Genomic DNA, 16075 nt, shown 5'->3' with positions numbered 1-16075 from the left:
TTTATCAATAACCAATTTGAATCAAATACTAAAAAAAATCAACTTAACCCTCCATATAATCAGTAAATAAAATAAGGAGAATTGGAGACTAACCTTTGTAGATGACAACACAACGACACTGGTGTCGATGAGATTCGAAAGGAACACACAGCATCGGAGGAGGTGCATATGACGTCAAAAGAAGAGTAGACTTTGGAGTCAAGTAGCTTCAAAAGGCGACCACTGGCATGCTTCGAGGATGAGATGGATGTGCTTGGAAGAGACTGCAACGACGTGAATGGAAGAAGAAGATGTCGACGTCGTTAACGGAAGAAGAAAATGTCGGCGTTCAGTTCATTCTTTCATTTGTAGAGAAAGAGGGGGGGGGGAGAGAGAGAGAGAGAGAGAGAGAGAGAGAGAATTTCAAAAAAAAATAGACCGAATACGATGGAATAAAAGAACCCAATAAATAATTGTTACACTTTGATAGTTTTGCCCTTAAAAGTTTTTTTAAAACAATTTTCATTGACTTGAGTTGACTGATTAGAGTGCCTAGACCGGATTATTTCTGGCTTTGACGCCGTTCGATTATAAAAGTTGATTAGTTATAAATGTCATTGTTGGAGGACCACCAAGCGCCTAAGCGCCGATTAAACGGACTCCTAGGTAGATATTTGCAACGCTGGTTACAGTTGTACAATTGAAATCATCAGATACATCTTTATTTGTTTATGGCTTTATTCTGATGGTATCTTGATTTTAATATTTTTTGTTACAATGGATAATCACACATGTGGGAATAAGTGTAACCAATCAAACATACTATTCTTTCTTAGATGATAACTGAGGATTAGTTGCATATGCATAATTTTTGATAGGAAATGGTTATATTTGCATTCAAGTCATTGTTTGGATTGTGCCTAGAATATTTTTTATGTTTTTTTTACCATATTTCCCAACTGATATTGTGAAACAAGGTTTATAACCGATTGAACTATAAAAATGGATGGAAATAGTTATCCACCTATTTTTATTGGAGGATAATAATTACCCACAACCCCTTATTGGAGGATAATAATAGTCCACTTAAATTTGAACGAAATTCATCGTTTGATTTAGTGATTTTCATGAATATTTTCATCATATTGATGCTTGTGATTGACAATTTGTTTAGAGATGCCACAATAGTGGTTTCCTTTTCATAGATTTCTAGCCGTTACATTAAGTTTAGTTCCATTTAAACTTGGTTGGATAGATTAGTACAAATAAGACTTACAAAATAAATATTAACCTTGCATTAAATTAGCATATAAATATACATGATATAAGAAAAACATTTTACTGCAAAAGAAAGGACTGAATTGTTACCCACGAAGTATTGACTTCACACATGGTACACTTAATTTAGCAAACACATTGATTCATATTGTATAAATTAAATCTAACTAGGAACATACAAAACCATTTGGGACTTCACCGCCACAGACATTAACGAGCAAGCTAAGAGATAATGGTACATTAAGATTGATCCCAAGGACGTTGGCTTTGATTGCAGTGCACAAACAGACGGCAGCCTCAAGGTCGGCAAGTCCTTGGATGAGAGAGCAACATGGCTTCACCGGTGGTGAACCTAACTCAACTTTGACCAATCCCCCAAGAAGATTAGCACAAACCCCCAGTTTCAAGGCGTCTCTAGGGCAGGTTTCCGTATTTGGTTTTGTGTTTGGTACTGTGTTCGTGTTAGTGTTGGGGTTGGGGTTTTGGTTAGTGTTAGGGATGGGGTTGGAGTAGGGATTGGGGTTGGGGTTGCTGCTTGGATTTGGGTTGGGTTTTTGATTTGGATTGAGGTTGGGTTCTGGTATGTCGGACGTCTCACAGCCACTAACCATGACGCAGAATAAAAGGTTGAATGCTATGAGCAGAAAAACGGACACATTACTCTTCGATGCCATGCCAAAATCGGTTATGAAAACTTTGTCAATTATAGTGAAGGAAGAGTGTGATAGAGTAAGGGTACAATGGAACATTATATAGGTCTCTGTGGAGTAATATTTTTTGCTTAAATATATTCCAGTTAGTAATTGAGTCAAATTAGTATGTTATAGTTTTTGCTGCCACCAACCCATGCACATCAAAGCGTACGTTGAAAGTCCTTTTTTTTTTTTTGAACAAAACCAGATGCATTATACTAATTGCAAATAAAAAATATATATGTGCTTCAATGGATTAAACTTTAACAGGGTATATATATTATCTTATATATCTGTTGTTCAAATCTTTTTTAGTCTTATATATATCTTCTAAATATTCAAATTATATGTGCTTTGCATGTAGGTTTATGGAAATACATTTTTGCTTCTGTATAGTTTTCTAAAACTGAATATATTTTATGTTTTATATATAAATGGGTCGGCTACAATGAAAAATAAAGAAAAAGTTAGTATGCAATAATTTTATAAAAGTTACCGATTACAAAGAAGAGGTAAAAACATCAAACCCTTTCAATGTCCTGTAAATGTCTACTAAAGTCACAGACCACATTTACGTTTTTCCATTTTCTAAATGGATGTAAGTCACGCTATCATAGAATAATTAGAAGAGAGGGACTTCGAATCATTCCCATGATTTCAATATTTGTCGAATCATTCCCATTATTTCAATGTTTGTCACATGAAAGATTTTTGGCATCTTAAATATAAATATAGTCAATAAACAATTGCTTTGAAGCAGGCGAGGAATATGTGTATTAACTGACTCAAGATATTAGGATTGAATACCCTTAATTATAAATTTTAATAAAATTGTAAGTAAATTCAATATAAAACTAATTCTAAATAGAAATTATTAGCCACGACAATCTAGAGTTGTTAGATCAGCGGCATATTTCTACGACGGTAATTAAAAGTTAATTATATGAAAATGTTGTTAGTTTAGCGAAATATATAGCAGCCAAACACACTTTAAATGTTTAATAGCATATATTATGAGCATTTTAAAATGACAAATTTTTGTTGGGAATCAACTATTAGTTAATGATTGTTATACATTTTCTATCTTTTGCTGGCAAGAAGGAAAAAGAATTAGTAACAAACCGGTTAGTAAACAAATCATATATATACTCAAAGAAAACTAATTATTTTTATATTTGGTTTTATATGAACCATTTATCGGAACCAATTTACGAAGGATGTCCAAAATAGAGAACCAAAAAATATCCTTGTAACATTTAACATTACCGGAGTGCAACTTATAACCATACATGTTTGAAACTTGTAGAAGTACCACAAAACACCACATACATAGGTATTTTGATTAACGACTAACGAAATACGTCATTTGCATGGTAGACGAATTGCGGGAGATCTGATAGGTTGGTAATGGATTAATGCATGTGGCTAATCCTTCACATAATTTTGAATATTTGACATGAACTAGCATAAGATTTGAGAATAGATAAATTATATTTCTAAAGTTACTAGAAATGATACTAAACTAAATGGCATGTGGTTGTTCTTTGTCAAATAAGAGAAATATATGAAAAACACGTTTAAAATGTATACAAAGTTTAAATATTTTAATAGGTTATCGTGATCCGAAACTAAATATTATTATTATTATTATTATTATTATTATTATTATAATATGTTTTTTTATTTAGAGAGTAAGAATAAGCTAAAAGAAATAAAAAAAACATTAGACACATTAAGGTTTTTTCATGAACTATGAAAAAATAGAACACATTCCAACTTTGTTTCTTCTATGACAACATTATCGTTGTTTTTTTTTAGGATGATTGAATCATGTCACTACATCTTCAAGATATATCGAATAAAATTGTAATGATTCATTAGTGACCCAACCATCAGCTATATAACCTGCCAACCACTCCTTATTTATGACACAATTTTTAAGTTTTTTCATATAATTTTCTAAGTGATACATCCATCTTATACATACCAGGATCTGCAAATATATTCCTAGGTAGATGAAAAACTAAATGAATCACAATGTCAAAATACCCAAGAGAACATATCACTTCTAATTCAAATAAGATTCTAATAAATGTTGCCTTCACTTCCCCCGTATTCTTCATCATCAGTGTTCTCGAGCAAAGTGGTTTAAAAACATACAAAGCTCTATTGTTGGTGCATAATTATCCTTGTCCAAAAACCTTCTAACTCCAATTGGTATCACACGTTGCATAAGAATAAAATTGTGACTAACAACCATATATTTTTAAATATATAATCATGTTAGATGTAAACCTATGAGGTCGTTCCAGCCAAACAATGTTAGTATCAATTTGTCTTGCATTCTTAATCATGTTAGATGTAAACCTATGAGGTCGTTTAACATTTTAATAAATTCACTAGCATAGGATAATAAATCTAATTTTTGAATACGTTACCTCATATGTAAATGTTTATTACATGATTGGTTGTTTATGAATAATTCAACAGTATTTACCTTACCTCCCAAATGTATGTGTGTGTGTGTGTGTGTATATATATATATATATATATATATATATATATATACACACACACACTCAACGAGCAAAAAGAACAACTGTATATTTCTTAAAATATAATCATGTAATACAACTTTACATCCTAAGTCGGGTAATTATTCAAAAAACAGTATTGAAAATGAAGACAACTTGAAATTAATTTCTTAATCAATTTCGGGCAGGTATTTCGATGCTTTTGATGATTAAAACAAAGATAGTTAATGTAAAAAAAAAAAAAAACCTACTTTTATATTATCGAATTGTACTTTAATAAATAACTTGTTAGATTTAGTGTCTTACATTTCTGATTTTTAGTTTTTTCGTATTATATTATATTATTTATTTTAAATATTATTAAAAAAACAGTCGTTTGACTAAAAGACTCAACCATACAACGGTTAGACTTAGACGATAGATGCATAATAGGGCAAAATCAATAACACTGAGATTATTTAGCATGTAAGTTAACATATTCACTTAATAGTTAACTCACATAAACAACAGTCCCACAAAGCACAAAGCAAGCAACATTCATGCAGTAACACTCCAACCACTACACAAATCTACCTCTGTACTGACAACTTTTTTTATTACCCTATGCTGACGACAAGTCGTCGGTACAGAGTCGTTGGAATAGCCCCGTCGATATAGGAGGAAAAAGTCATCAGTATAGATGTCGTCTGGATAGCTACCCGCTATACCAATGACATGTCGCTTGCACAAGCTTCGTCGGGATTGATTTTCAAAAAAAATAAAGTTTTATTATTTACTTGAACCGACGATATGTCGTCGGGACAAAGGCAGTATCAATTAGGAATGAAAATTTCACCCGACCCGATGGGAAACCCGGTTGACCTGAGCCAATCTTGCACTTATTTTTTCTCCTAGTTATTTTTATGTGTTAATTGCAAGAAACAAACAAATTACTTTGCTATTTCTTTCATTTAAGATGAACAAATACATGTTATAGTGTACTTGTCTTCTTTTTTGTTATTATAGGGAGAAATGATGAAGTTTTTTTAGAAACGTGCATTTTGTGGAATTAATAAGTAACAAGTTCGTTCTTTAGGGAATGCCTGGAATAAGCTTTATTTGTCTTTCAATATTTTTTGTCGGATTGCAGTTGTATGGAATGGACATTTAGTTTTTTTAATTAGTATGTTCATTATTGTTGTATTCAATTCTGAATGTTTTTTTTTTGCTAGTTGAAGTATTTCATTTTTATGACTTGTATTTTTCATTTGTGGTTTGAATTATTATGTTATAATATTTTTAATTAAAAATGGTATTTGAACACATATATTCATGTTTACATCTTTATGTTTTTTTATTTGTTTGTACACATTTGAATATTATTACTTGCATATGTATTGGTTAATTCCCACACATAAAGTTATTTTTCCCATCACATGTTAAAATGGGCACCTCTACATATGTTAATTTCACTACACATCAAAATACTTTTACCCACACATATTTTATGACACTTGTAAACCAACACTTTTTAGGGGACATGCCACATCATTTGACATGACATCGTTGTACTCCACGTCATAGTCGACATCACTAGCCTTGTCATCTAAAATTTAAATTAAATTATAATACTTCTATATACACATAGTAAATAGTTTTAGCCACACATGCATGTGTTGATTTAGCTTAGTCTATATCTAGACATACTCGATATGTTGGTAATGATCTATATCTATAGGCATAAGGCAACATATAGTGACACTTAATTTATGTGTAGTTAATGATGACTACCAACACATAAAAGTCATATAGCTACACATAGTTTGTGCGGGTAAACACCTAAATTTCTTGTAGTGAGGCCACAATTATGATCTATAGAGTATCTCTTTCGTGGCGTCGGTATTAGTGGCGACGAATGGATGATTGTGGAGGTAAATTTCATGTTTAATTATTTTAGAACATTATCATTGACTAGGAATGCCACTATTGATGTCATTGCAAATGGTAATGTACGACATGAGATGCTAGCTGTTGGATTGATCTAGGTATCTTATCTATAGATATGGTCTTTAGTTTGACGATCATGTGGATTGGAATTAATAGCTTTATTGATGACACGTATAGCCATGACATTTAAATATGTTGTTTGACATTTTTGCATGTACGCATCCCTACATTGCATAAATATCATTTTCCTCACTTTTAGATGTAACTTGTTAAGATTTAAGACATAAGTCTGTATAATATATGTGAATACTAATGCATAGATAAAATTCATTTATTATCATAATTAATGCCTTTTTTTTTGTCATTTTGGTATGTTTAAGTTTTAAAAATAGAAACTATTATAAAATTAGGTTTGTTACTTCTAATAGTAACCAATATGTTCCCAATTTTATTTCATATTCACTTGATTATCAATATGATCAAAACGAGTTTTTTGTTTGTCCACATCTATTTTGGTATTTCTTAGACAAAAAGGGTTTTACTACTTTTCTCGCCGAGACTTGTTATCACTTTCATTCTTGTATACTAAGTATAAAAAAGGCTTATTAAGCAATAACTTTTTTGTCATTTTCCTTTATTTTTATCTTTTTCCTTTAATATTCTTCATATTTCAAGTTGCCAAACTTTTGTCCAATACTAGTATAACTCAACCCATATTTGCACAACTACATGTTAATTAACTCTTTATTCAATTTTTTTTTCTAATACACACAATCAAAACCAAGTATATATCAAACAAGCACACCCATACCATCATTTAATTCTATACAAAACCGTATATACAAAGTATATCTCAAACAAGCACACCCATACCATCATTTAATTCTATATTTACAAAAAATGAGTCAACATACAAGTCAATTTTCCATATTATCATAATTTTTTCTTTAACATGATGTATCAACAATTAGTAGGCTCATTTTACCATCTATATTTGTCTTTAAATTCCAGTAAGTAAAAGCTTTATACTCCTTGCATAGACATAAACTTGAACATATTACAATCACATGCTTCTATTACATATTTTCTATATTTGCATTCGCTCTCTCTCTCTCTCTCTCTCTCACACACACACACACACACACTCTTACTCTCTCTCTCTCTCTCTCTCTCACACACACACACACACACACACACTCTCTCTCTCTCTCTCTCTCTACCGTATCTTGATCTCTCTATCATTCTTTGTTTTTTTTTTGGTTTTGGTGAACCGAGACAACCCATTGGACGGGTGTATTTTTCTCATTTTGGCCCCCCACATACAACCCATGTGTATTATATTCCATTTCCTTTTCCATTGCTTGCATATTCATAATCTTGAACATATTATGGTCATGCTTCTTTTACATTTATTCTATATTTGCGTCCTCTCTCTCTCTCTCTCTCTCTCTCTCACATTTTGATTATGACGAATTGAGATAACACATTGGACAGATGTATTTCTTAATTTGACCCCTAAAGAAAAAATGTTTACATCATTTTCCGTTTTCATTTTCTATTACTTTCAATACCTTATTAATTAAAAATAAAAATTATTGAATCGTTTTCAATTTTTTTAACAAATAGATACTCTTATTAAATATGATGAAGATATTTCCAAGCCCATTACTTAGTTATTTTAACTAACATAAGCCAAATTGTAGCCTTCGTAACATTTTCATATTCGTTAGAGTCTTGTGGATATAAATAATATAGTCATTTATCTAAATTTTAGGATGTTACAACCAATGTTTTAAAAAACGTTTGGCGATAGCTAGACGGTGGATTGAGGGTCAAAGGATTAAACGGTTTCACGAGGATTCATCAGAAACCATTAATTATTAAGAAAATGTTCAAAAATTAATAAATCCAACATTAATCAAAATAATATAAGTAAATAAGCATAAAATTTTAATAACAAATTTAAGAAACACAACTTGGTATCATCCAAAATAAACATAAAATGTTAATAATAAATTCAACAAGCACACCAAATCATCATCCAACAAATCCATAATAAGTTTAAGTAGCATAAAAATGAAATATATTTTCTTCTAATCTTCTCTGCATACTTTCATCATTTGAAGCCTCATACTCGTCTTCTTCTAACACTTGCTCCTCACTCCCGAACTCAAAATCTTCATCGGAAAGTTCAATCGCTTCCGGTGTAGTCGCAGCATTAGAAGTCATTGATTAATTGTCAACTGTTATCATAACCTATGTAAAAAATGTCAATTATTATGTTTTTCGGTCTCTATGTTTGATAGTTGGATAGAAAACATAACAAAAAAAAGGACACCATCCATAGGTTTCAAAATAGAAAGGCTATCATGAATTACAAAATATATCAATAACCAATTTGAATCAAATACTAAAAAAATCAACTTAACCCTCCATATAATCACTAAATAAAATAAGGAGAAATGGAGACTAACCATTTCAGATGACAACCCAAGGACACTGGTGTCGATGATATGCCAAAGGAACACACGGCATCGGAGGAGGTGCATATGACGTCAAAAGAAGAGTAGACTTTGGAGTCGAGAAGCTTCAAAAGGCGACCACTGGCATGCTTCGAGGATGAGATGGATGTGCTTGGAAGGGACTGCAACGACGTGAATGGAAGAAGAAGATGTCGACGTCGTTAAAGGAAGAAGAAAATGTCGGCGTTCAGTGTATTCTTTCATTTGTTCAGAGAGAAAGAGGGGGGGGGGGGGTGAGATAGAGAGAAAGAATTTCAAAAAACAAATAGACCGAATACGATGGAATAAAGGAACCCAATGAATAATTGTTACACTTTGATAGTTTTGCCCTTAAAAGTTTTTTTTAAATAATTTTCATTGACTTGAGTTGACTGATTAGAGTGCCTAGACCCGATTATCTCTGGCTTTGACCACGTCCGATTATAGAAGCCGATTAGCTATAAATGTCATCGTACGTTGGAGGACCACCAAGCGCCTCGGCACCGATTAAACAACCTCCTAGGTAGATATTTGCAATGCTGGTTACAGCTGTACAATTGAAATCATCAGATACATCTTTATTTGTTTATGGCTTTATTCTGATGGCATCTTGATTTTAATATTTTTGTTATAATAGATAATCACACATGTGGGAATAAGTCTAACCAATCAAACATACTATTCTTTCTTGGATGATAACTGAGGATTAGTTGCATATGCATAATTTTGATAGGAAATGGTTATATTTGCATTCAAGTCATTGTTTGCATTGTGCGTAGAATATTTTTTATGTTTTTTTCACCATATTTCCCAACTGATATTGTGAAACAAGGTTTATAACCGATAGAACTATAAAAATTGGTGGAAATAATTATCCACCTATTTTTATTGGAGGATAATAATTATCCAAAACCCCTTATTGGAGGATAATTAATAATGATCCACTTAAATTTGAACGAAATTCATCGTTTGATTTAGTGATTTTCATGAATATTTTCATCATATTGATGCTTGTGATTGACAATTTGCTTAGAGATGCCACAATAGTGGTTTCTTTTTCATAGATTTCTAGCCTTTACATTAAGTTTAGTTTCATTTAAACTTGGTTGGATAGATTAGTACAAATAAGTGTATGATGGATCATTTATCTTCCACTTACAAAATAAATATTAAGCTTGCATTAAAGTAGCATATAAATATACATGATATAAGAAAAACATTTTATTGCAAAAGAAAGGACTGAATTGTTACCCACGAAGTATTGACTTCACACATGGTACACTTAATTTAGCAAACACATTGATTCATATTGTATAAATTAAATCAAACTAGGAACATACAAAACCATTTGGGACTTCACCGCCACAGACATTAACGAGCAAGCTAAGAGATAATGGTACATTAAGATTGATCCCAAGGACGTTGGCTTTGATTGCAGTGCACAAACAGACGGCAGCCTCAAGGTCGGCAAGTCCTTGGATGAGAGAGCAACATGGCTTCACCGGTGGTGAACCTAACTCAACTTTGACCAATCCCCCAAGAAGATTAGCACAAACCCCCAGTTTCAATGCATCTCTAGGGCAGGTTTCTGTATTTGGGTTTGTGTTTGGTACTGTGTTCGGGTTAGAGTTGGGATTGGGGTTGGGGGTGTGGTTCGTGTTAGTGTTGGGGTTGGGGTTTTGGTTAGTGTTAGGGATGGGGTTGGAGTAAGGATTGGGGTTGGGGTTGCTGCTTGGATTTGGGTTGGGTTTTTGATTTGGATTGAGGTTGGGTTCTGGTATGTCGGACGTCTCACAGCCACTAACCATGACGCTGAATAAAAGGTTGAAAGCTATGACCAGAACAATGGACACATTACTCTTCGATGCCATGCCGAAATTGGTTATGAAAACTTTGTCAATCATGGTGAAGGAAGAGTGTGATAGAGTAAGGGTACAATGGAACATTATATAGGTCTCTGTGGAGTAATATTTTTTGTTTAAATATATTCCAGTTAGTAATTGAGTCAAATTAGCATGTTATAGTTTTTGCTGCCACCAATCCATGCACATCAAAGCGTACGTTGAAAGTCCTTTTTTTTTAACAAAACCAGATGCATTATACTAATTGCAAATAAAAAATATATATGTGCTTCAATGGATTAAACTTTAACAGGGTATATATATTATCTTTTATATCTGTTGTTCAAATCTTTTTTAGTCTTATATATATATATATATATATATATATATATATATATATATATATATATATATATATATATATATATATATATATATATATATATATCTTCTAAAGATTCAAATTGCGTGGTATATGTGCTTTGCATGTAGGGTTATGGAAATACATTTTTGCTTCTGTATAGTTTTCTAAAACTGAATATATTTTATGTTTTATATATAAATGGGTCGGCTACAATGAAAAATAAAGAAAAAGTAGTATGCAATAATTTTGTAAAAGTTACCGATTACAAAGAAGAGGTGAAAACATCAAACCCTTTCGATGTCCAGTAAATGTCTACTAAAGTCACAGACCACGTTTACGTTTTTCCATTTTCTAAGTGGATGTAAGTCACGCTATCATAGAATAATTAGAAGAGAGGGACTTCGAATCATTCCCATGATTTCAATATTTGTCGAATCATTCCCATGATTTCAATGTTTGTCACATGAAAGATTTTTGGCATCTTAAATATAAGTATAGTCAATAAACAATTGCTTTGAAGCAGGCGAGGAATATGTGTATTAACTGACTCAAGATATTAGGATTGAATACCCTTAATTATAATTTTAATAAAATTGTAAGTAAATTCAATATAAAACTAATTCTAAATAGAAATTATTAGCCACGACAATCTTGAGTTGTTAGATCAGCGGCATATTTCTACGACGGTAATTAAAAGTTAATTATATGAAAATGTTGTTAGTTTAGCGAAATATATAGCATCAAACACACTTTAAATGTTTAATAGCATATATTATGAGCATTTTAAAATGACAGATTTTTGTTGGGAATCAACTATTAGTTAATGATTGTTGTACATTTTCTATCTTTTGCTGGCAAGAAGGAAAAAGAATTAGTAACAAACCGGTTAGTAAACAAATCATATATATACTCAAAGAAAACTAATTATTTTTATATTTGGTTTTATATGAACCATTTATACGAACCAATTTACGAAAGATGTCCAAAATAAAGAACCAAAAAATATCCTTGTAACATTTTACATTACCGGAGTGCTACTTATAACCATACATGTTTCAAACTTGTAGAAGTACCACAAAACACCACATACATAGGTATTACCGACCAAATACGTCATTTGCATGGTAGACGAATTGCAGGAGATCTGATGGGTTGGTAATGGATTAATGCATGTGGCTAATCCTTCACATAATTTTGAATATTTGACATGAACTAGCATAAGATTTGAGAATAGATAAATTATATTTCTAAAGTTACTAGAAATGATACTAAACTAAATGGCATGTGGTTGTTCTTTGTCAAATAAGAGAAATATATGAAAAACACGTTTAAAAAGTATACAAAGTTTAAAATATTTTAATAGGTTATCGTGATCCGAAATTGTTTATTATTATTATTATTATTATTATTATTATTATTATTATATGTTTTTTTATTTAGAGAGTAAAATAAGCTAAAAGAAATAAAAAAAACATCAAACCCATTAAGGTTTTTTCACGAACTATGAAAAAATAGAACACATTCCAACTTTGTTTCTTCTATGACAACATTCTGGTTGTTTTCTTTAGGATGATTGAATCATGTCACTACATCTTCAAGATATAACGAACAAAATTGTAATGATTCATTAGTGACCCAACCATCAGCTATATAACCTTCCAACCGCTCCTTATGTATGACATAATTTTTAGGTTTTTTCATATAATTTTCTAAGTGATACATCCATCTTATATATACTGGGATATGCAAATATATTCGTAGGCAGACGCAAAACTAAACGAATCACAATGTCAAAATACCCATTAGGACATATCACTTCTAATTCAAATAAGATTCTAATAAATGTTGCCTTCACTTCCCACATATTCTTCATCATCAGTGTTCTCGAGCAAAGTTGTTTAAAAACATACAAAGCTCTATTGTTGGTGCATAAGTATCCTTGTCCAAAAACCTTCTAACTCCAATTGGTATCACATGTTGCATAAGAATAAAATTGTGACTAACAACCTTATATTTTTAAATATATAATCATGTTAGATGTAAACCTATGAGGTCGTTCCAGCCAAACAATGTTAGTATTAATTTGTCTCGCATTCTTAATCATGTTAGATGTAAACCTATGAGGTCGTTTAACATTTTAATAAATTCACTAGCGTAGGATAATAAATCTAATTTTTGAATACGTTACCTCATATGTAAATGTGTATTACACGATTGGTTGTTTATGAATAATTCAACAACATTTCCCTTACCTCCCAAATGTGTGTGTGTGTGTGTGTATATATATATATATATACACACACACACACACTCAACGAGCAAAAAGAAACTGACAACTGTATATTTCTTAAAATAAAATCATGTAATACAACTTTACATCCTAAGTCGGGTAAATTATTCAAAAAACAGTATTGAAAATGAAGACAACTTGAAATTAATTTCGTAATCAATTTCGGTTAGGTATTTCGATGCTTTTGATGATTAAAACAAACATAGTTAATGTAAAAAAAAAACTACTTTTATATTATCGAATTATACTTTAATAAATAACTTGTTAGATTTAATGTCTTACATTTCTGATTTTTAGTATTTTCGTATTAGATTATATTATTTATTTTAAATATTATTCAAAAAACAATCGTTTGACTAAAAGACTCAACCATCCAACGGTTAGACTTAGACGATAGTTGGACAATAGGGTCAAATCAATAACACTGAGATTATTTAGCGTGTAAGTTAACGTATTCACTTAATAGTTAACTCACATAAACAAGAGTCCCACAAAGCACAAAACAAGCAACATTCATGCAGTAACACTCCAAGCACTACACGAATCTACCCTGTGCCGACGGCTTTTTTATTACCCTATGCCGACGACAAGTCGTCGGGATAGCTTATACCGACGACAAGTCGTCGGTACAGAGTCGTCGGAATAGCCCCGTCGATATAGGAGGAAAAAGTCATCAGTATAGATGTCGTCTGGATAGCTACCCGCTATACCAATGACATGTCGCTTGCACAAGCTTCGTCGGGATTGATTTTCAAAAAAAATAAAGTTTTATTATTTACTTGAACCGACGATATGTCGTCGGGACAAAGGCAGTATCAATTAGGAATGAAAATTTCACCCGACCCGATGGGAAACCCGGTTGACCTGACCCAATCTTGCACTTATTTTTTCTCCTAGTTATTTTTATGTGTTAATTGCAAGAAACAAACAAATTACTTTGCTATTTCTTTCATTTAAGATGAACAAATACATGTTATAGTGTACTTGTCTTCTTTTTTGTTATTATAGGAAGAAATGATGAAGTTATTTAGAAACGTGCATTTGGTGGAATTAATAAGTAACAAGTTCGTTCTTTAAGGAATGCTTGGAATAAACTTTATTTGTCTTTCATTATTTTTTATGGGATTGCAATCGTATGGAATGGACATTTAGTTTTTTTAGTATGTTCACTATTGTTGTAGTCAATTCTGAATGTTTTTTTTGCTAGTTGAAGTATTTCATTTTTATGACTTGTATTTTTCATTTGTGGTTTGAATTTTTATGTTATAATATTTTTAATTAAAAATGGTATTTGAACACATATATTCATGTTTACATCTTTATGTTTTTATTTGTTTGTACACATTTCAACATTATTACTTGCATATGTATTGGTTAATTCCCACACATAAAGTTATTTTTACCATCACATGTTAAAATGGACACTATACATACGTTATACTTTTACCTACACATATTTTATGACACTTGTAAACCAACACTTTTTAGGAGACATGCCACATCATTTGACATGACATCATTGTACTCCAAGTCATAGTCGACATCACTAGCCATGTCATCTAACATTTAAAACAAATTATAATACTTCTACATACACATAGTAAATAGTTTTAGCCACACATACATGTGTAGATTTAGCTTAGTCTATACCTACACATACTCGATGTGTTGGTAATGATCTATATCTATAGGCATAAGGCAACATATAGTGACACTTAATTTATGTGTAGTCAATGATGACTACTAACACATAAAAGACTTATAGCTACACATAGTCTGTGTGGGTAAACACCCAAATTTCTTGTAGTGAGGCCACAATTATGATCTATAGGGTATCTCTTTCGTGGCGTCGGTATTAGTGGCGACGAATGGATGATTGTGGAGGTAAAATTCATGTTTAATTATTTTAGAACGTTATCATTGACTAGGAATGCCACTATTGATGTCACTGTAAATGGTAGTGTACGACGTGAGATGCCGGCTGTTGGATTGATCTAGGTATCTTATCTATAGATATGGTCTTTAGTTTAACGATCGTGTGGATAGGAATTAATAGCTTTATTGATGATACATATAGCCGTGACATTTAAATATGCTGTTTGACATTTTTGTCATGTACGCATCCCTACATTGCATAAGTATCATTTTCCTCACTTTTAGATGTAACTTGTTAAGATTTAAGATATAAGTCTGTATAATATATGTGAATACTAATGCTTAGATATCTAAAATTCATTTATTATCATAATTAATGCCTTTTTTTGTCATTTTGGTATGTTTACGTTTTAAAAATAGGAACTATTATCAAATTAGGTTTGTTACTTCTAATAGTAACCAATATGTTCCCAATTTTATTGCATATTCACTTGATTATTAATATGATCAAAACGAGTTTTTTGTTTGACCACATCTATTTTGGTCTTTCTTAGGTGCTGTTTGTTTTTCTATAAAAACTTCTTCAAACCATTTATTGATGCGCAGAGCAGCACACACGCAACACTTTCCCTCTCGCAACAGTTTGTTTTTTGGAAGACTTCAGATTACAAAACCTCTGCGTGTGTGCTGCGTGACGCAGCACTTGACTTGCCTCTTCTAACATCTTCAGCTTTCATTTTTTCTAAGTGTTTTTTTAAGAATTTTTGTATAACTTTTTTTTTTTTAAACTTTGAT

The 16075-nt window shown here is 31.5% G+C and overlaps 1 pseudogene; it reads right to left on the bottom strand.

The window, feature by feature from the left end:
* Nucleotides 1-1302: 1302 nt before the first annotated feature.
* Nucleotides 1303-1960, bottom strand: LOC145057958 (lipid transfer protein EARLI 1 pseudogene; annotated as a pseudogene).
* Between the last annotated feature and the right edge of the window lie 14115 nt (nucleotides 1961-16075).

Source organism: Lactuca serriola, chromosome 6, assembly GCF_051521515.1.
Source record: "Lactuca serriola cultivar US96UC23 chromosome 6, Lser_US96UC23_V15, whole genome shotgun sequence".
Lineage (NCBI taxonomy): Eukaryota > Viridiplantae > Streptophyta > Magnoliopsida > Asterales > Asteraceae > Lactuca > Lactuca serriola.
The sequence above is the reverse complement of the archived record's forward strand: the minus strand, read 5'-3'. Positions and strand labels throughout refer to the sequence as shown.